General features: G+C 36.9%; 1 protein-coding gene across 2 annotated transcripts in view; it reads right to left on the minus strand.

Annotated features, from left to right (window-relative positions):
- LOC102494881 (A disintegrin and metallopeptidase domain 3-like) overlaps positions 1 to 26,064 on the minus strand; it is a 94,785-nt gene extending 68,721 nt beyond the window's left edge. The window contains exons 1-3 of one of the 2 annotated variants that reach the window (XM_027766816.1): positions 25,985 to 26,064; positions 18,808 to 18,863; positions 11,872 to 11,950 (exon numbers count right to left, since the gene is read on the minus strand). The gene's annotated coding sequence lies outside the window, so the exon portion shown is untranslated. Of the gene's footprint in view, positions 1 to 10,188; positions 10,257 to 11,871; positions 11,951 to 18,807; positions 18,864 to 25,984 lie in introns of those variants that run through there. The other variant, XM_027766817.1, reaches the window with a different exon arrangement.
- Positions 26,065 to 26,208: the final 144 nt, after the last annotated feature.

The raw sequence follows: 26,208 nt of genomic DNA on the forward strand, positions 1-26,208 counted from the left end.
CCAGCATCTTCTCTGACCATGATGGAATTAAACTTGATTTTAATTTCAAGAGAAATCCTCAAAAATACACAAATACATGGAAACTAAATAACCTACTCCTGAATGACTTCACAACTACTGAAGAAATAAAGACTGAAATCAAAAGATTCATGGAAGCCAATTACAATGAGGACACAAGTTTCCATAATCTCTGGGACACTGCAAAAGCAGTCACAAGAGGGAAGTTCCTAGCAATTAGTACACATAAAAAGAAGATGGAAAAAGGGCAAGTGGACAACCTAACATTATGCCTCTAAGAATTGGAAAAGCAATAGCAAGAAAATTTAAAAAAAGAAAAAGAAAACCTCCAGGAGAAAGGAAATGATAAAGATTCGAGCAGAAATAAATGAAATAAAAAAATAAGCAAATTATACAGAAAATATATGAAAGCAAAAGCTGGTTCTTTGAAAGGATAAACAAGATTAACACACCATTAGCCAGACTAATTAAGAAGAAAGAAAAGAACCAGGTAAATCAAATTTGCAATGAAGCAGGCAACATAACAACAGACATAATAGAAATACAAAACATTGATAGGGGATACTATGAACAACTATATGCCAAGAAACAAGAAAATCAGGGTGAAATGGACAAATTCCTGGACACATATAATCTACCAAGATTGAGCCAGGAGGATATAGAAAGTCTAAATAGGCCCATAACAAGCCAGGAGATTGAATCAGTAATAAATAACCTCCCAACAAAGTAAAGCCCTGGTCCTGATGGCTTCACCTCTGAATTCTATAGAACTTTTAAAGAAGAGTTAGCCCCCATTCTGGTCAAGTTATTTCTAAAGATCCAAAAGGATAAGTCTCTCCCTAATTCATTCTATGAAGCTTCCATTACCCTTATCCTCAAAACAGTTAAGGACAGGACAAGGAAAGAAAACTATAGACCAATATCTCTGATAAACATAGACGCAGATTTTCAACAAGATACTAACAAATCGTATCCAACAACTTATAAAAAAGATTATACACTCCAACCCTGACAGAGACTAAAGAACTTGGGTGCTAATCCCTGCACAACAGGCAAGGAAGGCCTATACTCTCCCTCCTATCGGTCTCAACTCTAGGGAAATAGTTACCTGTTCCAACTGATGCCACCCACAATGCAGCTCTATTAAACCTCCCCAAAATGTATGAAATACACACTAGCCTACACAAGCTCTGACCTTATCTGGAAGACAGCTGATCACTAACCCCTTCTGAATCACCAAAGATACAACTTATCTGGGGTTGTTCGTCCCCACAGCATTACAGAACCTACTCCAAAAATTAGAAAGAACAGAGTACTTCACCAGATGCCTAAAACTCAATGCAGAGATATAAAAAATATGAGAAAACCAGGAGATAGCTCTCTCCCAAAGAAACACAGTAACTCCACACCAAAAACAGATTACACATAAGAGATGACAAAAATGTCAGAAAAAGAATTCAGAATATTAATTGTACCAAAACTCAGTGAGATGCAAGAGAAGATGGACAACTGGTTTCTGAAAATGAGAAAATCATTCTTTGACATGATAGACACTTATAAAAAAGAATCAAACAGAATTTCTGGAGATGAAGAATACAGTACAAGAAAAATCAAAATCTTTCTCAAAAGTTTAAACAGCAGATTAGACCACACAAAAGAAAAAAAATCTCTCACCTTAAAGAAAAAAATCTCTAACTTAGTCCAAGCCACTGAAAACAAGGAAAAAATAACCAATAACGAAAATGAAGACAGGATACAGGAAAGTCTAGACACCTTTAAAAAGCTGAATAGCTGCATAATGGGTATCCCAGAAGGCAAAGAGATAGAAAAAGCATAGAAAATCTCATGAAATACTATCTGAAAACTTTTCAAATCTAGAAGAACATACAGACATCTCGATCCAGGAACTATAAAGAGCATCAAATAGCATCAACATAAGAACATCCTTCTCTCTTCAAGACATATCACAGCAAAACTGGTAAAAGTCAGAAGACAACATTTTTTAAATGGCAAGAAAGAAGTGTCAAGTTACTTATAAAGACTACCCATCAGACTAACCTCAGATCTCTCAACTGAAATAATGCAGGCAAAGAAGGAATGGGCAAACATATAAAACTATGAGAGAGAAAAAAAAAAAATCAGCCAAGAACATTATACCAGGCAAGATTATCCTTCAAATGGGAAGTAGAAAGAAAATCATTTCCAGATAAGCAAAAACTGAAAGAATTTACCAACACTAGACCAGCTTTTTTTTTTTTTTTTTTTTTTGAGAGGTTTTTGCTATAGGGCATGTGTGCTTGCCAGACAGACAGAGAGAGACAGAGACAGAAAGTGAGAAATCACCCCCCAGGAGGGATGGCCACGCCACAATCCCTTCTCCTCCATTCTCCTCTCGGGATCTTGGGCACACACGCACACGCGCCCGGCGTGAGTTTTAAGCCACTGGGTCTGGGACGCAAACTACGGTAGACTACATGGGAGTCCAGCGACATAGCCATTACGCTAACTGCTGGTTCCCTAGACCAGCTTTTCAAGAAGTAGTTCAGAAAAATAAACGGGAGACAAATATAAACAACAGAATACAACACAACTGAGAAAATGACCGACAAAATAGCAGGAATAAGTTCACAAATATTGATAATAACAAGGAATATTAATGGGTTAAGTTTTCCAGTTAAAAGACATATACTGGTGAAATGGAATTTTTTTTTTTAAGGAGTCTTCTATATGCTACATAAAGAATAAAACTCTCTGGCAAAGACATACATAGACTGAAATCGAAGGGATGAAGAAAGTAATTTCATATAAACAGAAATCAAAAAAGGTTAATGTTGGGGCCACCAGGGGGTGTGGTGGTTAAGACATTGGACTCCCACACAGTCAACCACAGTCCTGGACCTAGTGGCTTATATTCTTACTTTTTCTCTTTGTCTCTCTGTGGTCAAATTTTTAAAAATAATAATCATAAAAATAAATTTTAAAAAATAATTCAAAAAATAAAAGGCTAAAATCATAATACTGATATCAGACAAAACAGACTTCAAGAAAAAACTGCAAAAAGAGAAAAAGGGCATACTACTAAAAGAATTAATTAACCAAGAATATATAACAACTATAAATATTTACACGCCTAACATGGGCTCCCAAAGAGGGAAAGAAAGACTGTTAAATCTAAAGGGAGAGATACCTACAACACATTAATTTAGGGGAATGTCAACATTTCAACACCCCACTGTTACCACTGAACATATCATCTAGACAAAAAAAAAACAGAGACACAGGAACTAATAATATCATAAATCAATAGATCTGATAGACATCTATATGACATTTCACTCCACAACCAAAAAATAAACATTTTTTTCATCATCATGTGGAACATTATCAGAGATCAACCACATTACAGGACACAAAATAAGACTTTACGAATTTACAACTGTAGAAACAATAACCAGCATCTTTTCTGATCACAGTGGAATTAAACTTGAAATCAACTACAGAAAGAGCTCTCAAAAACACAGAAAAACATAGAAACTAAATCTACTCCTGAATGACTACAAAGCTGCTGAATAAATTACAAGTGAAATAAAAATATTTATTGAAACCAATGATAATAAGTTCACATCTCCCCATAATCTTTGGGATGAGCAAAAGCATCATTAGAAGTAATTCTATGGTAGTGTACGTACATACACACACACACACACAAAAATAGAAAGGTGGCAAATAAATAACCTAACAATGCATCTCAAGGAACTAGGAAAACAAGAAAAAACAAAAAGCAAAAAAGCCCAAAATATACCATAAGAAAAGAAACAATAAAGATTAGAGTAGAAATAAATGAAGTATAGAAATTTTTAAAAATTACACAAAAACAAAAACAAAACCTAGTTTTTTGAGAGGATAAACAAAATCGACACAATGTTAGCAATCAAAAACAGACAATAAACCAGATTAAATCAGCAATAAAGCAGACAATATTACAACAGCTATAACAGAAATACAAAAGACTGTGAAAGAATAGTACAAGCAACTACATACCAACAAAGAAAACCTAGATGAGATGGACAAATTTCTAGACACGTGATTTATCTGGATTGAACTAGAAAGAAAGCCAGAATAGACTAATAACAAGTAATGAGATTGAACCAGTATTCCCAACAAAGGAAAGCCCAGGTCCCAATGGATTCATTTCTGAATTCTATAAAACTTTTAAAGAAGAGCTAGCCTTAACTATCCTCGAACTACTTCTAATGATCCAAAAGGAAGGACCCTCCCCAACTCATTCTATGAAGCCTCCATCATCTTGATCACAAAAGCAAACAAAGACAAAACAACAATTTAAAAAATTAAAAGATAAATCTAAAAAAAAACTACATACAAATATCCTTGATGAATTTAGAGGCAAAAATCCTCAATAATATATTAGTGAATAGAATTCAACAATACACTGAAAAGATTATACAGCATGACCAGATAGACTATCCTAAAGACGCAAGTGTAGCTCAACATACACCAAACAATAAATGAAATTTGTGTCACAATAATGTGTCACATTAACAGAAGGAAAAAATATATATCATATTAAATAATTAAGAAAAAGCATCTGATGAAATATCAATACACATCTTGGGTCAGCAGGTGATATGGTGGTTAAGATGCTGGATTCTACAAGGCTGACTCCATGGTTTGAGTCCCAGACATGACAGCCTGAAAATCATGCTAGGCAAATGTGTGTATATGCCCAGAATCCCAAGAGGACAATAGAAGAGAAGGGATTGCATAGTCATTGTCCCTGGGGTGATTTCACTTTCCCTCTCTGTGTGTCCCTGTTTCACTCCAGTGACCACATGCAATCTACAGCAAAACATTAACAAAAAGAAATCCTTTATGATTTCATGATTAAGATTCTCAGCAAAATCTGTATTGAAGGAACATTTCTTACAATAAAACCCATATATAACAAACCCATAGCTAAAATCCTACTGAATGGAGAAAAGCTGAAAGCTTTTCCACTAAAAACTGGAATAACTGAAGGCTTCCCCCACTCCTTTTCAACATAGTACTAGAAGTCCTAGGCAATACAATAAAACAAGAGATTAAGAAAAAAGGCATCACAGGCCAGTAGGTAGCATGGTAGTTAAGGCACTGGACTCCCATATGGCCGACTGAGGGTCAAGTCCTAGACCCAATGTCTTGAAACTCATGCTGGGCACATTTGTGTGCGTGCCCAAAATCCCAGGAGAATAGAGAAGGGATTACAGCATGGTCATCCACCTGGGGAGTAGTTTCTCACTCTCTCTCTCTCTCTGTGTCTCTCGCCAGTGCACACACCTTATGGCAAATAAAAAGAAAAATTAAGAAAAGTTAAAAAAAAAGTCATCCAAATAGAAAAAGAAGTGCCATTATCTCTTTTCACAGATGATATTATTATATACATAGAAAATCCAAAGAATCCACACACAGAAATCTCCTAGAAGTGATAGATAAATTCAATAAAGTGTCAGAATACAAAAATCGATAGCATTTTTTATACACTAAAGATGAATAGACTAAGGTAGAATTGAAGAAAGCAATCTCATGTATGATAGTCACAAAAAAATAAGATACTTAAGAATAAATCTAACCAAAGAGGTGAAAAACCTCAACAACGGGACCAGCAGTTAGCGTAAGGGCCATGCTGAACTCCCATGTAGCTGACTGCAGTTTGAGTCAGGGACCCGATGGCTTAAACTCACAATGGTCACGTGTGCGTGCGTGCCCAAGATCCCGAGAGGAGAATGGAGAAGGGATTGTGGCGTGGCCATCCCCTCTGGGTGGTGATTTCTCGCTTTCTATCTTTCTGTCTCTTTCTGTCTTTCTGGAGAGCACACACAATCTATAGTTAAAAAAAAAAAAAAACACTCAAAGAAAAAGGAAAAAACTCTCAACAAGGAAAACTATGAAAAACTGAAAAGAAGAAATTGAGCATGATACATAAAAATGGAAAGATAGCCCATGTTCCTTGATTGGAAGAATTATTAATGCTATAAATGAAATATCCATTCTACCCAATTTAATTTAATAATTCAATGCAATTCTAATCAAATTAGCATTGATATTCCCCATAGAAAAATAATCATAAACTTTTATCTGGAGTCATAAAGAAAAAAATCCTATATCAGTAAGGCAATATTGTGTAAAAAGAATAAAGTAGGAGACATCTCACTACTCAACCTCAAAATATATTACAAAGCTGTAATAATGAAACAGCATGGTACTGACACAAAAACAGACAGACTCAAAAAATAATAGAGAATACAGAAATAAATCCCAAAACATATAGCCAACTGAATTTTCACAAAGGACAAGACAACCCAGTGGGGGAAAAGAAAGTCTTCTCAACAAATAGGGCTAGAAGAACTGTATATCCACCTATAGAAAATGAAACTGGACCTTTATCCCTCACCACTAACAAAAATCACCTCAAAAAGGATCAAATATATAAATATAAAGCATAAAACTATGTGTGTAAAACACAGAAAAAATACTTGAAGATACTGAAGTAGGCAAAGATTTCTTAAATAAGATCTCTAAAGTACAAACTGTAATCCCAAAATAGACAAATGGGATTATATCAAGCTAAAGTGCTTCTGCACAGCAAAGGAAACAATGATTACAGGGAAGAGAAAACACACAGAATGGGAGAAAATATTTGCAATCTACACTACACACAAGATACTGAAAACAGAATATATAAGGAGCTCAAGCAGTTCACCCCCCCCAAAAAAAAATTAAAAATCTGATCAAAAAATAGGCAAACAAAATGAACGCAAAACTCTCAGGGAAGACATAAGAATGGCCAAGAAGCATATGAAAAAATCTTCATTATCTCTTGTAATAAAGGAAATGCAAATCAAAACTGCAAGAGATCCCATCTAATTAATCTCAGTCAGAATGGCTATGATCAAAAAACAAAGAATGATGGGGCTAGCAGGTCACATGATGGTTAAGGCACTGGACTCCTACATGGCCCAAAGTCCCAAAAGGAGAATGGAGAAGAAGGGATTGTGGTGTAGCCATCCAGGGAGGGATGTGATTTCTCACTTTCTCTCTCACTATCTCTTTTTCTCTCTGGCGAGTACACACACCCTATAGCAAAAACCTTAAAAATACACATATACATTTACCACATGAGCTGGCAATCACAACTCTGATCATGTATCCCAGAGAAATAAATATATTCACACAGAAAACTGTACATCAATGTTTATAGAAGCATTATTTTTAATAGTCAAAAACTAGAAAAAGGTGATTGTCTCTCAAGAGGTCAAGAGTTCCTTTCATCTTATATATTGAACACGTTGGTATGAGAATGTATAAACCTGATGTTTCTTTGAGGGAAAGTGGTTATATAGAAATTCAATGTTAAGGAGATATTAAATAAATGAGAGATTATTTTTTCTTCTCTCAACTTAATTTTTTTTTTGAAGAGGATTTTGCTATAGAGCATGTGCGCTCGCCAGACAGACAGAGAGAGACATAGAGACAGAAAGTGAGAGATCACCCCCCCAGGGGAGGATGGCCACACTGAAATCCCTTCTCCTCCATTCTTCTCTTGGGATCTTGGGCACGCACGCACATGCGCCCGGCATGAGTTTGAAGTCACCGGGTCCGGGACGCAAACCACAGTCGACTACATGGGAATCCAGTGACAGACATTACACTAACTGTTGGTCCCCTTCTCCCAAATTTAATAAATTACCTTTTTAAGGAAATCACCCATTTTTTTACATTATCATATTTATGGGTATAAAGCTTTCATAAAACTCTGAAAAATTACTTTCTGTATGACTAATAATATTGTCTTCCTAATATTGATAAAATTTTCTAGTTCTGTTCTAGATTATCTTACTAGCAGTTACTAATTTTAATAGTTCTTTTTCAGCTTCATTTTTTCCCTATTCCTTTACAGTTTTCTATCTCATTCATTTTTGTCCTTATCTGCATTCATTCTTTTCTTTACTTAGAGGTATCCCTTTGCAGAGTAGTATTATAACACAATTAATTTGGTTGTGATTCTCTTTAACCTTCTAAATGCTGAATTTTAGTCATTGGGGTGAGAATGGAGACTGGTAGTGAAAAGACTGGTCTTTAATTTCAGATTTTTTTTTCAAAAGGTGTTTGTGATTGCCAGAAAGAGACAGAGAGACATAGAAAGAGAATGTGAGAGAGAAGCAGCTCCCCAGTGGGCATGGGAATGCCACAATCTCTTCTCCTGCATTTCTCCCACCCATGGAGATTCTGAGCATGCAGGTACACATGATCACCATGTTTCTCAAGCCTTCAGGGCCTGGCTTGAAACCAGTTAGCCATGTGGGATCCAGATCTCATAACCACTAGAATGTGGGACAGCCCCATTCTATGTAGTGATCTATTTGCCAAGAATTAGCCTTTCTGGTTTTAGCTAAATGCCTGGGTCTGAGCAAAGTCACTCTACCCTCCCTGCGTCAAAAACCCAGTATCTCTCAATAGTTCTTTACCTTTGCTTCTTTCATTTTCCTCACAACTCTTCAGTAGATTCTTAGCACAACATGACCTAATTCATAGTCAAGCACAGAAGGGCAACCTGGGGGGGACACATCTCATAGCCATCCTTTAACGACGGGACTGAGTCTTGCAATCCCAGCGGTTTCAGCAGTCCTAAACGCTAATCCCTTAGAGTTGTACCTGACTCAACCTCCCTATGCCTTGATCCGGGCATTACCTCAGTCACAAAGCCAAGCTGAATGTGAAGCTCACCCTCTGTGGTTTCCATTTGTCAAGGAGAAAATTCCTGATCCTAAAATATTGTCACATGTCTGCAAACAGGTACCTTATGCACTTGTTTAAGCTTTGTACTTGTATATAAACGGGAAAGAAAATCTTGTTACAGTGAATGTACTTTTAATTGCATTGTCTCTCAATTCCAACATAGAAGAACCTGGCCACTCATTGTCATTCATTCCTTCTCGATGATCTGTTCTACCAGAATAAATATCTTACAGAGTAAAATTTTCTCATATACTTTCAAAAAATTCTTGACTCCTGCTTCTTATATATATTCAAATTTCAGAATTTTGCATATGAACCTACTGAGATTATATACAAAATTGGTTTATTAATCCTCACTCGTTTTCATATGTTCTTTTATTTTAAACCTCCTTTTGATTTTTAAAACATTGTAAGTAGGATTAAGTACAAACATAAAGTGGGGAAATATTTTTAATATCTATGGCATTGTAATAAGTTTATATCTTAGTGTATAAATGTGAATTTTCCACCATTTCTTCCAATGCTCAAGTCCCATGATATCAATTAAAACTGCTAGTGTGGGTACTAGCAGGTGGCGTAGTGGTTAAGGTGTTAGACTCCCACATGGCCCACCAGGCCAGGGGCTCAAAAATCGCACTAGGTGCATGTGTGTGCATGCTCAAAATCCCAAGAGGAAAATGGAAGAAAAGAGATTGCAATGTGGTATCCCTCCTGTGGGTTAGGGGTGATTTCTCACTTTCCCTCTCACTGTTTCTGTATCTCTCCAGTGAGCACATGAATCCTATGGGAAGAAAAAAAAAGAAAAGGAAGGAAGGAAGGAAGGAAGGAAGGAAGGAAGGAAGGAAGGAAGGAAGGAAGGAAGGAAGGAAAGAAGGAAGGAAGGAAGGAAGGAAGGAAGATAAAGAAAGAAAGAAAGAAAGAAAGGAAGGAAGGAAGGAAGGAAGGAAGGAAGGAAGGAAGGAAGGAAGGAAGGGAGAGAGAAAGAAAGAAAAAGAAAAGAAAAGAAAAAAAGAAAAGAAAAAAGAAAAGAAAAGAAAAGAAAAGAAAAGAAAAGAAAAGAAAAAAGAAAAGAAAAGAAAAAATGCTTAGTGTATCTTGGTCCCTTCATTAACTACCTTTTGCCCTCAAACTCTTCCCAAGACTTCTACACATAACTCATAACTTACCTATCTTTTTATAAGTGATTTCTCAATTCCAAATTTAAAAGGTAGTTGTTCTTTTTAACATACTTTTGCAGTAAGTGTCGCATTACCTTTTGATTGATTTGTCATCTGTTTCACCAAAAACTCTGTGGACTACAAAGCATTCATTTTCTTCCCAACAATGGCACCTTCACATAAAAAATTGTAAAGCTCATCAAGAGAAAGCAAAACTCACCTTTAGAGAAGAAGACTCTGGATACAATGTTCCTGACTTGCTATATGAATACACCAGGAAATGTGGGTGTAAAAATGACCTATTCAACCAAAAATATAACACTTTGTTGTAATATAATTAATCAAAATAATTTCCCCAATAATAAAACGAAACAAAATTTACTTTCAATTTTATATATCCAAACATCTAAAAACTAAATAGATAAAACTTTTTTCGAACAGCATATGGTGAATATTTAAAAAAAAAAAAAAGCCAATATAACCAGGAGTCAGTAGGAACGCTGTAATGAATGAAAAGCGATCGACTGGTAAGCAAAGACACATGTAGAGTAGCAGATGACAGACAGCGCTTCTATTAATGGGTTTCCACAACTTTCTTTCAGACTCAAACATCAATCAATCTCATGGCATAAGTACCTGACTTAGCATTTGTAAATAATTACCAATAGACCAATTTTACAGATTGATGTGTGTGTATAAGCATACATATACATAGTTTTTATATTAAATAACCTTCATGAAGTAACGTTCTGGTTAAAAAAAAAAAAAAAAGAAGAAAGAAAAGAAAATCCCTCAAAAGCTCAGACCTTAAACCAACAATGAAATGAGTGCCCTTGTCAAGGTTGCTGAACATTCAGCACCATGACTGCTTTATGCTAGAACCTAGGAAAAGGCACCACTCCTTCCTGGAAATGCCATTCTTGTAGCAAAAGGAGGAAAAAATAAAAATCGGTTGTAATTTGTTACACAAAATTTCTAAAGCACTAAAGTTCTAAAGCTTTTGTTTGGATGAGGGCTCAAGTTTCATAAGTCAATCTTACAGCCAAACCTGGTATCAACATTGGCATCAACACGGTGGAGAGAAGTACAAGTTTCCTTCCAGGAAAAGAACGGTTATTACGCAACAACCTACCACTGCTTCTCAATTAAAATAACAAAATTAGAGAGCTTCCCAGAAAATGCACTGTCATCGACCAGCTCATTTAAGGAAACCGACCTGACAGTTTATTCAAGGAATAAAACTGCACTTAGGTGCAGTCCACGACCCAGGAACGCTGGTGCGAGGGCAGTCGCATCTCAGTAACAGCCAGCGAGTGCAAGGAGGTGGTGGGAGGGAATCCAGAAGCAGTTCTCAGAAGGGAATTATAAGCAAAAACCTGACAGATATCCTGACAGGCATAATGGAAAGGATAACCCTTCGGCTTGCAAGTTTATTCACCCTGGGCTTTCAACAGTATACTCTTACTTCTACACAAGTAACAGAAGACGAGGAAGGAAGGGAGAGAGAAAGAAAGAAAAAGAAAAGAAAAGAAAAAAAGAAAAGAAAAAAGAAAAGAAAAGAAAAGAAAAGAAAAGAAAAGAAAAGAAAAAAGAAAAGAAAAGAAAAAATGCTTAGTGTATCTTGGTCCCTTCATTAACTACCTTTTGCCCTCAAACTCTTCCCAAGACTTCTACACATAACTCATAACTTACCTATCTTTTTATAAGTGATTTCTCAATTCCAAATTTAAAAGGTAGTTGTTCTTTTTAACATACTTTTGCAGTAAGTGTCGCATTACCTTTTGATTGATTTGTCATCTGTTTCACCAAAAACTCTGTGGACTACAAAGCATTCATTTTCTTCCCAACAATGGCACCTTCACATAAAAAATTGTAAAGCTCATCAAGAGAAAGCAAAACTCACCTTTAGAGAAGAAGACTCTGGATACAATGTTCCTGACTTGCTATATGAATACACCAGGAAATGTGGGTGTAAAAATGACCTATTCAACCAAAAATATAACACTTTGTTGTAATATAATTAATCAAAATAATTTCCCCAATAATAAAACGAAACAAAATTTACTTTCAATTTTATATATCCAAACATCTAAAAACTAAATAGATAAAACTTTTTTCGAACAGCATATGGTGAATATTTAAAAAAAAAAAAAAGCCAATATAACCAGGAGTCAGTAGGAACGCTGTAATGAATGAAAAGCGATCGACTGGTAAGCAAAGACACATGTAGAGTAGCAGATGACAGACAGCGCTTCTATTAATGGGTTTCCACAACTTTCTTTCAGACTCAAACATCAATCAATCTCATGGCATAAGTACCTGACTTAGCATTTGTAAATAATTACCAATAGACCAATTTTACAGATTGATGTGTGTGTATAAGCATACATATACATAGTTTTTATATTAAATAACCTTCATGAAGTAACGTTCTGGTTAAAAAAAAAAAAAAAAAGAAGAAAGAAAAGAAAATCCCTCAAAAGCTCAGACCTTAAACCAACAATGAAATGAGTGCCCTTGTCAAGGTTGCTGAACATTCAGCACCATGACTGCTTTATGCTAGAACCTAGGAAAAGGCACCACTCCTTCCTGGAAATGCCATTCTTGTAGCAAAAGGAGGAAAAAATAAAAATCGGTTGTAATTTGTTACACAAAATTTCTAAAGCACTAAAGTTCTAAAGCTTTTGTTTGGATGAGGGCTCAAGTTTCATAAGTCAATCTTACAGCCAAACCTGGTATCAACATTGGCATCAACACGGTGGAGAGAAGTACAAGTTTCCTTCCAGGAAAAGAACGGTTATTACGCAACAACCTACCACTGCTTCTCAATTAAAATAACAAAATTAGAGAGCTTCCCAGAAAATGCACTGTCATCGACCAGCTCATTTAAGGAAACCGACCTGACAGTTTATTCAAGGAATAAAACTGCACTTAGGTGCAGTCCACGACCCAGGAACGCTGGTGCGAGGGCAGTCGCATCTCAGTAACAGCCAGCGAGTGCAAGGAGGTGGTGGGAGGGAATCCAGAAGCAGTTCTCAGAAGGGAATTATAAGCAAAAACCTGACAGATATCCTGACAGGCATAATGGAAAGGATAACCCTTCGGCTTGCAAGTTTATTCACCCTGGGCTTTCAACAGTATACTCTTACTTCTACACAAGTAACAGAAGACGCTGGCTTACTCAGGGAAGCAGTAACAGCACAAATGGTCAAAGGAAAACAATATCCCACATGAAGGGATTACACAAAAGTAAGAGGAAACTTAAAATCTTGATTTCTAATGAAACAGCACTGGCTAAACAATATAATCATAATTACAGGCAAAGTTAATAAGGTTTCAAAGGTGATCTTTTCAATAAAAAAATTGACACTCAATCTAAAATACATGGCACTTAAATAATTCAATAAATGAATCAAAGGGAATTTTATTATTGATAACAGAATTAGTAGCTTAGTTAAGGGAGAGCAAATGTTGATAAAATACACAACAAAAAAAAATTTAAAAATAGTTATGGACAGAGCCAAAAGACCCAGGGTAAAATCGTAGATTTACCATAGAATAAAAAATATGGAGAAAGTAAAATTTACAGAAATAATACAGGAAATTTTCTCTCAGGGGTAAAAAGATATTCCCTTAAAAGAAGAAGAGACAGATAATAAATATATATGCAAGGATTAACAAGACTTATGCACAATAACAAACACACACACACCAAAACATGTACTGGAAAATTTATTTAAGATGACAGTACAAAATTACATATATATACACACACACATATATATATGGAATATATATACACATACATGTGTGTATATATATGTGTATATATGGAATATATATGTACAGATACATATACATACTTATGTGTGTATATACATATATGTATATATGTATATGGAATATGACTTACAAATTTTACACACTGTCAAGACATTACTCAATTATGAGAACAAAAGGCTTGCAACTCATGCAGGACACATGTGTGTGTGTGCCCAAAATCCTGAGAGGAGAGTGGAGGAGAAAGGATTGCAGGACAGCCATCCTCCAAGGCAGGAAATTTCTTGCTTTCTATCTCTCTATCTCTGTCTCTGTCTCTCTGACAAGTGCACACACCCTACAGCAAAAATCTCTCCCCACCCCAACACACACACACACACACACACACACACACACATAAACCAAAAACAAACAAACAAACAAAAAACCCTAGATTGTTTTTAAGGCCCAGTCTCCATTTTAATTTTGTTTTCCTTTCTTTTGGTCCCCCTCCCTCAGCAAGTTGGAAAAACCAAGTTGGGAGAGTGTTACTTTAAGTTACCATTACTGAAGTAGTCACTGGGCTAGATTCAGGCAGACTTTATCAACATCATCACAGGTAAGTTGGGGTTCAGAATCACAGGTGCCAACAGCAATTGCAGAGCAGGTGCTAGTTTTATCAAGGTGTCTAACCCTGACAGCAACCATTTGGCATGTGAATGTCCTCTAGTAATAATTTAAAATGCTTAAGAGAATACATGGCAGCAGAGACGTAAATATAATGATTATAGAAAGAAGAATGACCAAGAGATTCTCGGGACTCAAGATTTAACGGCTCCTGGGAACCAGCAGTTAGCGTAATGGCTATGTCACTGGACTCCCACGTAGTCAGCCGCGGTTCGCGTCCCGGACCTGGTGGCTTAAAACTCACGCCGGGTGCGTGTGCGTGCGTGCCCAAGATCCCAAGAGGAGAATGGAGGAGAAGGGATTGCGGTGTGACCATACCCCATGGGGGGTGATTTCTCGCTTTCTGTCTCTATGTCTCTCTCTGTCTGTCTGGCGAGCACACACGCCCTATAGCAAAACACACCAAAACATGTACTGGAAAATTTATTTAAGATGACAGTACAAAATTACATATATATACACACACACATATATATATGGAATATATATACACATACATGTGTGTATATATATGTGTATATATGGAATATATATGTACAGATACATATACATACTTATGTGTGTATATACATATATGTATATATGTATATGGAATATGACTTACAAATTTTACACACTGTCAAGACATTACTCAATTATGAGAACAAAAGGCTTGCAACTCATGCAGGACACATGTGTGTGTGTGCCCAAAATCCTGAGAGGAGAGTGGAGGAGAAAGGATTGCAGGACAGCCATCCTCCAAGGCAGGAAATTTCTTGCTTTCTATCTCTCTATCTCTGTCTCTGTCTCTCTGACAAGTGCACACACCCTACAGCAAAAATCTCTCCCCACCCCAACACACACACACACACACACACACACACACACACACACATAAACCAAAAACAAACAAACAAAAAAAAAACCCTAGATTGTTTTTAAGGCCCAGTCTCCATTTTAATTTTGTTTTCCTTTCTTTTGGTCCCCCTCCCTCAGCAAGTTGGAAAAACCAAGTTGGGAGAGTGTTACTTTAAGTTACCATTACTGAAGTAGTCACTGGGCTAGATTCAGGCAGACTTTATCAACATCATCACAGGTAAGTTGGGGTTCAGAATCACAGGTGCCAACAGCAATTGCAGAGCAGGTGCTAGTTTTATCAAGGTGTCTAACCCTGACAGCAACCATTTGGCATGTGAATGTCCTCTAGTAATAATTTAAAATGCTTAAGAGAATACATGGCAGCAGAGACGTAAATATAATGATTATAGAAAGAAGAATGACCAAGAGATTCTCGGGACTCAAGATTTAACGGCTCCTGGGAACCAGCAGTTAGCGTAATGGCTATGTCACTGGACTCCCACGTAGTCAGCCGCGGTTCGCGTCCCGGGCCTGGTGGCTTAAAACTCACGCCGGGTGCGTGTGCGTGCGTGCCCAAGATCCCAAGAGGAGAATGGAGGAGAAGGGATTGCGGTGTGACCATACCCCATGGGGGGTGATTTCTCGCTTTCTGTCTCTATGTCTCTCTCTGTCTGTCTGGCGAGCACACACGCCCTATAGCAAAAACCTCTAAAAAAAAAAAAAAGATTTAACGGCTCATGTCTGTTCTATGATATTCTTCACATTTGGGGCAACCATTTCTGATTTGTTAACCCAGACACATTTGTAGCCCATTAGGCCACACGCACCTCATTCTTGTGCAGTTAAAATTCCAAGAAATCTTTTATTTTTGAGTACAGCTAGAGCCAAAATATTCATTTCATGGAAGTACTTGAAAAGAACTTAAAGTATCATTCAAACATTTTTTTCAACAGTTGCTTAAATATGATTAATAACAAGTGATTTTTCTACTTCAGAGATTCTGACTGGAGGAAAAATAGGTCTTACTAAAGGAGGAAACCCAGAGTTCCTTTGAATGATTAGGTTTGGAAAATGTGAGAGGTTCATTTGTGTGGGTTACTTTATGACTAACTGATCCTAAATTAAGGACTTGCCTGGCATGTACAAAGTCACACTGGTCGTTTTACATAGAAAGTAACTCAAGCCACGGCATCCAGACAACTTACATATTTACATGTACAGAAACTTTACATATTTTGTTACCACAATTGATGAAAGATACTTAACGGTGTGTTTAAGGACAATGTTGCCATGTTCTGATCTTTATCCACATTATTATATAAAGGAGTAAGCTCTATCAACTCGGTCGAACTAAACAGTGTCATTCCAGAGAGTCTAGACATTACCTAGATGATGTTAGTGCTATTTAAGGTGTTTTGTGCATTGTCATAAATTACCAATAATGAAGCCAATGGCATTTGTAAGCCCTCCCTTTGCTTCTGCTGCTTATTGTCATTTCCAAATCAACTGATCATAAATATCAACCAATTTGCCAATCTAAGGATGACAAACCCTTCCATAAAGTCATTTTCCAATATCGCTCACCCAAATCTGGATGGCAGTAGGTTCAATGATCACTTACAATGCTTCCCATTCATCTAAATGATCACATAACCAGCAACTACTTGGTTAGGAAGAGTGACTATACTTTAGAAACTGAACTTGAGGGATGCTCACTTTGAGCCCTGAAAGTTCCTAACAAAAGTACAAGCATACATTTGAACATTCTGCATTAATGTAAAACTAATCAAGTCCTAATATATGAAAGGGAATTCAGTGGAGTTCCATGGTCTTGAAAGAGTTGTCTACTTTGTGATCCGTCTACTTCCAGGGGTGGCTTTCCCTTAGATAACCTTAACTTTAAATCACTTATAGGTTGACAAGTCCAAAAGTCTGAAGACGCTCTCTTTAGCTGAGATATATGAACCCAAATCTCAGAACCTTGAAATTGTGCTTCAGTATGACTGAAGAGAAGAATCTTGTATAGTTCTTTTCAATAAGGCTCAAGAGTACTTCCTGCAATAGTGTTTCTATAAATCCCAGTATCTATGCTCAAGGTCACAGAATATTAGATCGCCGTCCACAGGTGGGTTACAGAAAAACCTAGGGAGTATACTTTGGCATAAAGCATCAAGACCTTGCAATATTGAGTTAAATCTGAGTTAACAAATGCAGGGGATACAATGTTCTATTATTAATGGCACAGATATTCCAGTAATTATTATTGTTTTCTTTAGTTTTGTTTGTTTGTTTTGTTTTTACCATAAGTTCCATGTGTGTACCTGAGAGAGAGAGAGACAGAGACAGAGAAAGAGAGAGAGGGAAAGGGAGAAATCATTCCCCAGAGGGTACAGCCATTCCACAATCCCTTCTCCTCCAGTGTCTTCTTGGGATTTGGGGCACCCACACACATGTGCTAGGTGTCATCTTCAAGCCACCAGCACTAGAACTGTGGTCAGCCATGTGAGAATCCAGCACTTTAACCACTATGCCACTTGCTGGTTCCCCAGTCATTATTTTATAAGAAGTAAATTTGTTTTTTCCAGAAAAAGTATACTATGATGTGAAGGTGTCACCGAAAAGTCACATGTTGAAATTCATTATTACTGAGATGGTATTAAAAGAGTAAAAATTTAATCCAACCATGGTGTTAGGAGGTAATTGGGATTAGATTAGGTCATCAGGATGGAAGTAAAATAAAGAAGTTATTTCACACATTAATGTTACAACAGTGACTTTTGTTTTACCTTGTTGGAAAGTTCCTGATCACGTAATTATATTAGTTGGCAATTTTTGATTGGATGATGTTAAATTTTGTTTTCCTCTAATGCAAGTATTTACCAAGAATGACCCAAGTTAAGTTTTACTGGGCTTACAGTTTAAGTAAGGTCAGGACTATTATTAAGCTTAGTTTGTTTTCTTAGAAACTGTTTAGGCCTGATATCCACTTCAGTTTTTCTTTAACATTCTTATCAGTTATCAAGTACAATGCTGAATGTCATATATATATATATATACGTGTGCCCAAGATCCCGAGAGGAGAATGGAGGAGAAGGGATTGCGGCATGACCATCCCCCCTGGGGGGTGATTTCTCGCTTTCTGTCTCTCTGTCTCTCTCTGTCTGGCGAGCGCATGCGCCCTATAGCGAAAACCTCTCAAAAAAAAAAAGTCATATATATACATATAAATGTTTAAAATGACATGTGAAGATAAAACAAATTAAAAACAGACAAATAAAACATAGATCTTAATTACTGTACTTGTGTATATCGGTTACATTTTAAGGAGTTACATACAGTAATTTTTATTTATTAGGCCTGCATTAATATTTATATCATTAAATTCGTATTGCCTCAAAGACCTGAAATTCAAGTCTAACATGAATCACAAAGAAGATATAATTGTTAAATAAATAAAATATTAATGTTCTTTCACATCTCATTTTAGGCCAGTGATTGTCCTAAATTATGACACTAAAAATAACTATATAAAAAAAGGAAAAGAATGGCTACTTACTGTTTCTCAAGAAGGAGGGTGTATGTTTTCCCTTCAATTTCAATAAAATAGGTGACCTGCAGCAAAATATTTAAAGAAAAATATTTTATATGTTGAAATTTCCAACATCTTGGGACCACCAGATAGAGTGGTAGTTAAGGTGCTGGGTTCCCACATGACTGACCACTGTTTGAGTCCCCAACCTGGTGGCTTGCTTTCTCACTCTCTTTCTCTCTTATTCTGTCTCTCTGGTGAGCATCCAGGCCCTAGGTCAAATTTTTTAAAAATAATAATAATAGATAAACTTTTTAAATTCTTAAAAATTTTTCAACCTCTTAAAAGTAAAAGCCATGGTTTTTTGAGATGTATATCCTTTTATACAAACATAGACTGTATTCTGTTTGTCTAAACATTGAGATAGATGATATAATAATTAATTATATCAATTAATTATATCAAATCTGAATCTATTTCAAAATTAAGAGAATTCTTCATTAGCATCTGTTATAATGAGATTTGAATTTAAAAATGAAAGTTAAATTTAAAAATGCTGAGTCATGTGGGGGCACCAGGTGGCATGGTTGTTAAGGAGCTGGACTCCCACATAGTCAATCATTCTTCAAGCTTCGGACCCAGCAGCTTGAAATATGGTGGGTATATGTACATGTACGTCAAAAATCCCGAAAGAAGGGATTGCGGCATGGCCATACCCCTGGGAGGAGTCACTACCCCTGAGAAGTCACTTTCCTTCTCTCTCTCTCTCTCTCTCTCTCTCTCTCTCTCTCTCCAGTGAACACATGTGCTCTATGGGAAAAAAAAAAACAAAACTGAGTAATCATTGAATAAACATGAATGTTGTTATCTTCTTTCTACTTCACAGTTCTCAAAACAAATAAAATTTAGAGTTAAATGATACAATACAAATGTTCCTGTTCAAATCAAAGGAATTACCACTCCCAGCTGCCCAAAGTGCTACTTATGGATAGTCCCTGTCTCCTTTGATGATTTTCTGAGCTAAAAAGGGTCACTTGACACAAAGACACAACTTTAAAGACACAGTTTTTGGGAACGGCCCACATTCACTTAGAAGTCACACCATTTAATGGAACTTCGTTATTACTGACAAACAGATTTAATTTGATGATACTTTTATGATAAATTAATCACTGTATTAGTAATAGAATTCCATTTTATCTCTACTAGAGCTTCTTTTTATAGCATTTTCCCCAACTTTTTTGAGATATGATTGACAAAATTTGGACAAACTTAAAGAGTACATAATATGTACAATGCAATAGTTTGGCACACATATACAGTGTGACACAGTTACAACCATCAAACTAATTAACACGCCCATCATCCCATAGTCGGTATTTTGTTTATGTGTGAGAACACTCGGGACCTCCTTTATGTGAAAATTTCAAGTATATAATCACTATTCCTCTCTCTATTATACACTTACATGCTGTTAACTATAATCATCATGCTGTACATAGGTCTTTCATACTGATTCATTTTATAACTGAAAGTTTTTCCCTTTGGTAGCATCTCCCCTTTTTTCCAGAACCCCCCAGCATCAGGTAACCACTGTCCCATTTTAGGCTGCTATGTGCTTAACCTTTCTTTTCAGATACCATATACAAGTGAGATCATACAGTTAATTTTTACGTCTGTGCATGTCTTATTCAACCTAGCTTAATGACCTCTGAGGGAGTCCTGCTAAATGTTTGTCAATTTAGTTGATATTTTTTTCAAATTGTATTATTACTAGTTTTGGTGGTCCACTCAATGGTTATTCTACATGGGGTTTTTTTTGCCTTTTTTTTTTTTTTTCTGTTCTGAACTTAATTTCCCGTAAGTCGTAGTTTGTTCTTCTAGTTTTTTAAATGTGTAAATGTAGGAAGTATATTTAAAATCTTTTATTCATGTAAGTATAATTGTTATATATCTATTATAACTGTTCTTACTGCATAATATACATTTTACATATTGTAGTCCCACTTGCATTGTGTGTGTGTATATAGATATATAATTTTTTAAGGTTCTCAGCATAGAGCACGTGCACTCACAAGAGACAAAAAGATAGAGGGAAAGTGAGAAATCACTCCTTGGGGTGATGGCCATGCCACAGTGCCTTCTCTTCCATTCTCTTCCTGGGATTTTGGGCATGCACACAGACACACGAAGTGTGATTTTCAAGCCGCCAGGTATGGGACTCGACCCCATCAGAAAAAAACCTGGTCTTACATGGCAGCACAGCCTGTTGTCTCAACTACTAGGAAGGCTGAGGCAGGGAGATTATGAAACTGCCTTAAAAAAAGAGGGAAAAAAAAGACAGAGCCAGATGATGGCATAGTGGTTAAGGAGGCTAGATCCCACATGGCCAACTGCACAACTAAGAATCACAGACACAGTGACCCACAAAACATAGTGGGCATGCCTAAAAATCTCAAGATGAAAATGGAAAAGAAAGGATTATGGCGTAGCCATCCCTCCATTGGGTGTTTTCTTACCTTCTCTTTCTGTCCCTTTCCAGTGAGTACACATGCCCTATAATATTTAAAAAAAAAAAAAAAATACCACAAACATTGGGGGAAAAAACAAAATTCTTCTTACTTTGCAAATAACATGAGTATAATACATAAAAATTTAAATGAAGTAGCAGGAAAATATTACTATTAGTTATAATGATTTACTATTTATCATATTTATATAGAGAGATAAATATACAAAAATTTGTTATTTTTATAAGAGTTAAACTATCAAAAAATAAACTTTACTAGAAATTATTTGTCATAGCATCACAAAAACATGAAAAGATGGGGAACCAGCAGTTAGCGTAATGGCTATGTCGCTGGATTCCCACGTAGTCGACCGCGGTTCGTGTCCCGGACCCGGTGGCTTAAAACTCACGCCGGGCGCGTGTGCGTGCGTGCCCAAGATCCCGAGAGGAGAATGGAGGAGAAGGGATTGCGGCGTGACCATCCCCCCTGGGGGGGTGATTTCTCGCTTTCTGTCTCTATGTCTCTCTCTGTCTGTCTGGCGAACGCACGCGCCCTACAGTGAAAATCTCTCTCAAAAAAAAAAAAAAAAAACATGAAAAGATATGCAGGGCCTCTAAATAAAAACTACAGAACTTGGCAAAGAAAAATTAAGCAAGACAAATAAATGGAAATGATGGATTAAGTTCATGAACTGTAAAGTCTGAAATTATTGACATTTCGCTTGAATTAAAATTTATTTGTACGCCGAATGCTATCCAAAGTACAATCCCAGAAATCTATTTATAAAAATATATTAGACCATTTCATGGTTTTGTGTTGCCAAGTAATTCTGAAATAGAAGATAAAAAAAAGCAGCTATAAAATATGTATTTGATTAACTGGAAAACATCAAAATTAAAAGCTATTGTTTACTCTAAGATGTCATCAAAAAAACTTTTAAAAGGCAATATTAGACCAAAGAACGATCATTTTAATTCAGTCAGTTGACCCATAAATACTCAACTAATACTCATCATCACTGCCATACGATACATAATACTTCAAAAAGGAAAGAGAAAACACAATAAAACCAACACATTATAAACAGCAGCCGAAGACTGACCACACCTACTGACTACAAAGGGCATAGAACAACTAAGTCTCTCTCCACTGCTAGTGGAGAGAGAAAATAGTACAGCCACTTTAGCAAATAATTTACCATATTTATTAAATATAAATGTGCTCATATTCTGTAAACCAACCAGCATTTTGTTACTAGAAATGTGCGTGTCTAACCATATTATCAATGATGGCTGTTTCTTCATAGCAGATTTATTCATAATGTCTACAAACTAAAGACAACATTCATCAACAAGTTAGTAATTCAATTTCGAGGATACCATACAACCAGAAAATGTATGAATTGCTTGATACCCTCAACAGCATGGGTGAACTTTAAAAACAGTAGACTGAATGAAAAAACCCAGGCATGCAAAATAAGTACCACTGTGTAATCCCTTCCAGATGAAGTTCAAGATGACAACATAGTGAAGTTGGTTGTTGTCAGAAAAAGGCAAAAGAACTTTCTGAGAATTCCGATCTAGGTGAGTACATGCAGGAATTTCAATATGTAAGAATTTTTCAGACTTGTGCATTTGATAAAATTACACACATCTGTCTAGAGTTGGTACAGCTAGGAACAGGGGTGAGGGAGTAGCATTTCGGTGTTTCACTTCTGTTTATTTCATCTTATTCAACTTACGACTTTTTTAATAGATTTGAATATTTTGTTCTAATTGCAAGCTATGGGCATCCATTTTTCATGGTTCTGTTGACTCCTTTTTGTAGTTCTCTTTTCCAGTATTTTACCTTTTCCTTTTCATTTTTCTTAGAATATCTTTCTAAAATAGCTGCTGTCCTATTCTAGTCAGAAATCAACTTTTACTGTTGTAAGTAAGGCTATTTAAATTTAATTTACTTTTTTCACTAATTTTAGATGTTAAAACATTTTAATATATACTATTTTTCAACATCTTAACACACATACATATTATCTTAAAACATAATAAAAATATCAATTAAAAATAAGGCCTTCTGGGACTAGCAGTTAGCGTAATGGCTATGTCACTGAATTCCCATGTAGTCGACCATGGTTCGAGTCTTGGACCCGGTGGCTTAAACTCACGCCGGACGCAAGTGCGTGCGTGCCCAAGATCCTGAGAGGAGAATGGAGAAGAAGGGATTGTGGCGTGGTCATCCCCCCTGGGGTGTGACTTCTCGCTTTCTGTCTCTCTGTCTCTCTCTCTCTCTGTCCGGCGAGTGCACGTGCCCTATAGCAAAAAAAATAATAAAAATAAAAAATAAATAAGGCTTTCATTATGATGGTCACATTAGCAGAGATAAGACTGGCCTGTGAAGGTTTAAGAAGATATGCATCATCATTCTTAATAGGAGACAAAAATTATGCAACTCTTCTGGAAGATATCTTGCAATCATAGCCTAGTAATTAAGGAAGCTGGATCCCACATCGTCAGCAGCCCCAGCAGCATGAAGACCATTCCAGGCACCTGCGTGTGCAAGCCCCAAATCCCCTACAGGATGGAAAAATGGAGGAAAGGGACTGCAACATGATCACACCCCATTCGGAATAGAGGGGCAGGGTCTGGGGGGAAAGCCTTTGGCCTTCTCTCTCTCTGACTCTCTCTCTCTCTCTCTCTCTCTCTCTCTCTCTGGTAAGTACACACATCCTATAACAATTAACAAAAATTATGAGAGAAAGAGGGAGAAAGAGACAGAAGGTTTTTTGTTTGTTTTGTTTTGTACAAGGACTCAGATGCAAGCCTCTACTCCTGCCTCCCACTTATCTAGAAGCACAGCCACACCAGGTCAAGTGGGTGGGATCCCCTCCTGGCCCTCCCGTAGGGCCCCAGCCTCACTGCACTACCCTACTGCTTGTGCCACCACAGCTGGGCCTCCAAAAACTTTCGTAATGGCTTTCTCATTGATCCTGCCAAGATAACTATAAAAGAACATTTATGAAACTATCTACATATCAAAAAAATAACAATATAATCATATTATAACATATTCTGCAGCTGTGAAACTGAGCTATATTATTATCCTAAAAGTAATCCTAATTTATCAATAAAAATCCACTGATCCTCCTGCATGATCACTGAAAATAAATGTGTGTATGTACATGTCTAAATACACATTTAGTTCAAATTTACTACCTTTAGAAACTGCAACTGGGGTGGACATTCACTTTGTTCGCAACTTCGTACTACCTAGATTTAATCTTACAATGTACACACTTCATTCTTCAGATCAAAAATGACATTAATTTGGGAACCAGCAGTTAGCGTAATGGCTATGTCGCTGGACTCCCACGTAGTCGACCGCGGTTCGTGTCCCGGACCCGGTGGCTTAAAACTCACGCCGGGCGCGTGTGCGAGCGTGCCCAAGATCCCGAGAGGAGAATGGAGGAGAAGGGATTGCGGCGTGACCATCCCCCCTGGGGGGTGATTTCTCGCTTTCTGTCTCTCTGTCTGTTGGGTGAGCGCACGCGCCCTACAGTGAAAACTCTCTCCAAAAAAAAAATGACATTAATTTTACAAAGACTTTCATATATGTAATGTACATATAAACAAGAAGTCATTTTATCTTAAAGAATTATTTTATTTATAATTTTTTTTCTTTTTTACTTTGCCGAAGAGCACATGCACCCACCAGAGAACGAGAGAGAGATTGGGGGGGGGGGACGTGAGAGAGCAAGTCCCCAAGTCTGAGACTTGTACTGCAGTCAGTCATGTGGGAGTCCAGTGCCTCAACTACTATGCCACCTGCGGGTCCCAAAGGTGGTCTCTTTTTTTTTTCATTATTTTTCTTTTTTAAAAATTCTTATATTATTTATTTATTTTAATTTGACCAGAGAGGGACAGACTGAGAAGAGAGAAAGAGAGGGAGAGTGAGAAAGCAAGCCACCAGGTCTAGGACTTGAACTGCAGTAGGCCATATGGAGTCCAAGACCCTTAACTACCATGCTACCTGCCCGCCCCAAGAAGTTCTTTTTATATGGTCATTTTAAAATCACGTTACAAGATAAATATTACTATGACATCACTTACATGAAAATAGATATTTAATGTGCATACATTCTGAAAAACGATTCCTAAACAATGCATATTATTTTGAGTTACAGAAATTTGGGACATTTTTTTCTGAGTCTCTATTTTAAAATAGTTGCATAAAATTATACAGAAGAGAAATGAAAAGAAAAATCAAACACTTGGGACCAGTAGGTGGCATCATGGTTATGTTATGGACTCCCACGTAGTTGACCATGGTTGGAGCCCCAGACCCTGAGGCTTAAACTCATGCCTGGATACGGTGCTTGCATGCCCAAGATCCGGAGAGGAGACTGGAGGAGAAGGGATTAGTGGGTGGCCATGCCCCCTGGGGGGTGATTTCTCCCTTTCTGTCTCTGTCTGTCTTTATAGCAAGCTCACTGCCCTATAGCAAAAACTTTTCTTCAAAAAAAGAAAAAAAAAAGAAAAGAAAGAAATCTAAACATTTGCCCTCACACAGAACAAACAACTCTCTAGCACAATTACAGCACAAAATCGCATCAAGGGCTATGTCTGAGTTGATTAGGACCAGGTAGCGCAGTAAAAATCAAACAGCCCTACCTTTAAACCAGACGATTTCTAACTTACATGAGATTCTGGATCACTGACATCACTGGTGTTCGCGTCTGCCCTCCGTGGCACTGTGATTTGCAGAAGTGGTGTTTCAGACCCTGCGAGGAGGAGAGTCACTGAGCGTTCTCCCATGCACAGCGCCTCCCTTCTCCACTTGTCTCGCATCTCTGGCCACTCTAAACTCCCGACTTCAACACACACACACACACACACACACACACACACACACACACAGCCCG

The sequence above is a fragment of the Tupaia chinensis genome, unplaced genomic scaffold (genome assembly GCF_000334495.1).
Source record: "Tupaia chinensis unplaced genomic scaffold, TupChi_1.0 Scaffold143705_1, whole genome shotgun sequence".
Taxonomy (NCBI): Eukaryota; Metazoa; Chordata; class Mammalia; order Scandentia; family Tupaiidae; genus Tupaia; species Tupaia belangeri.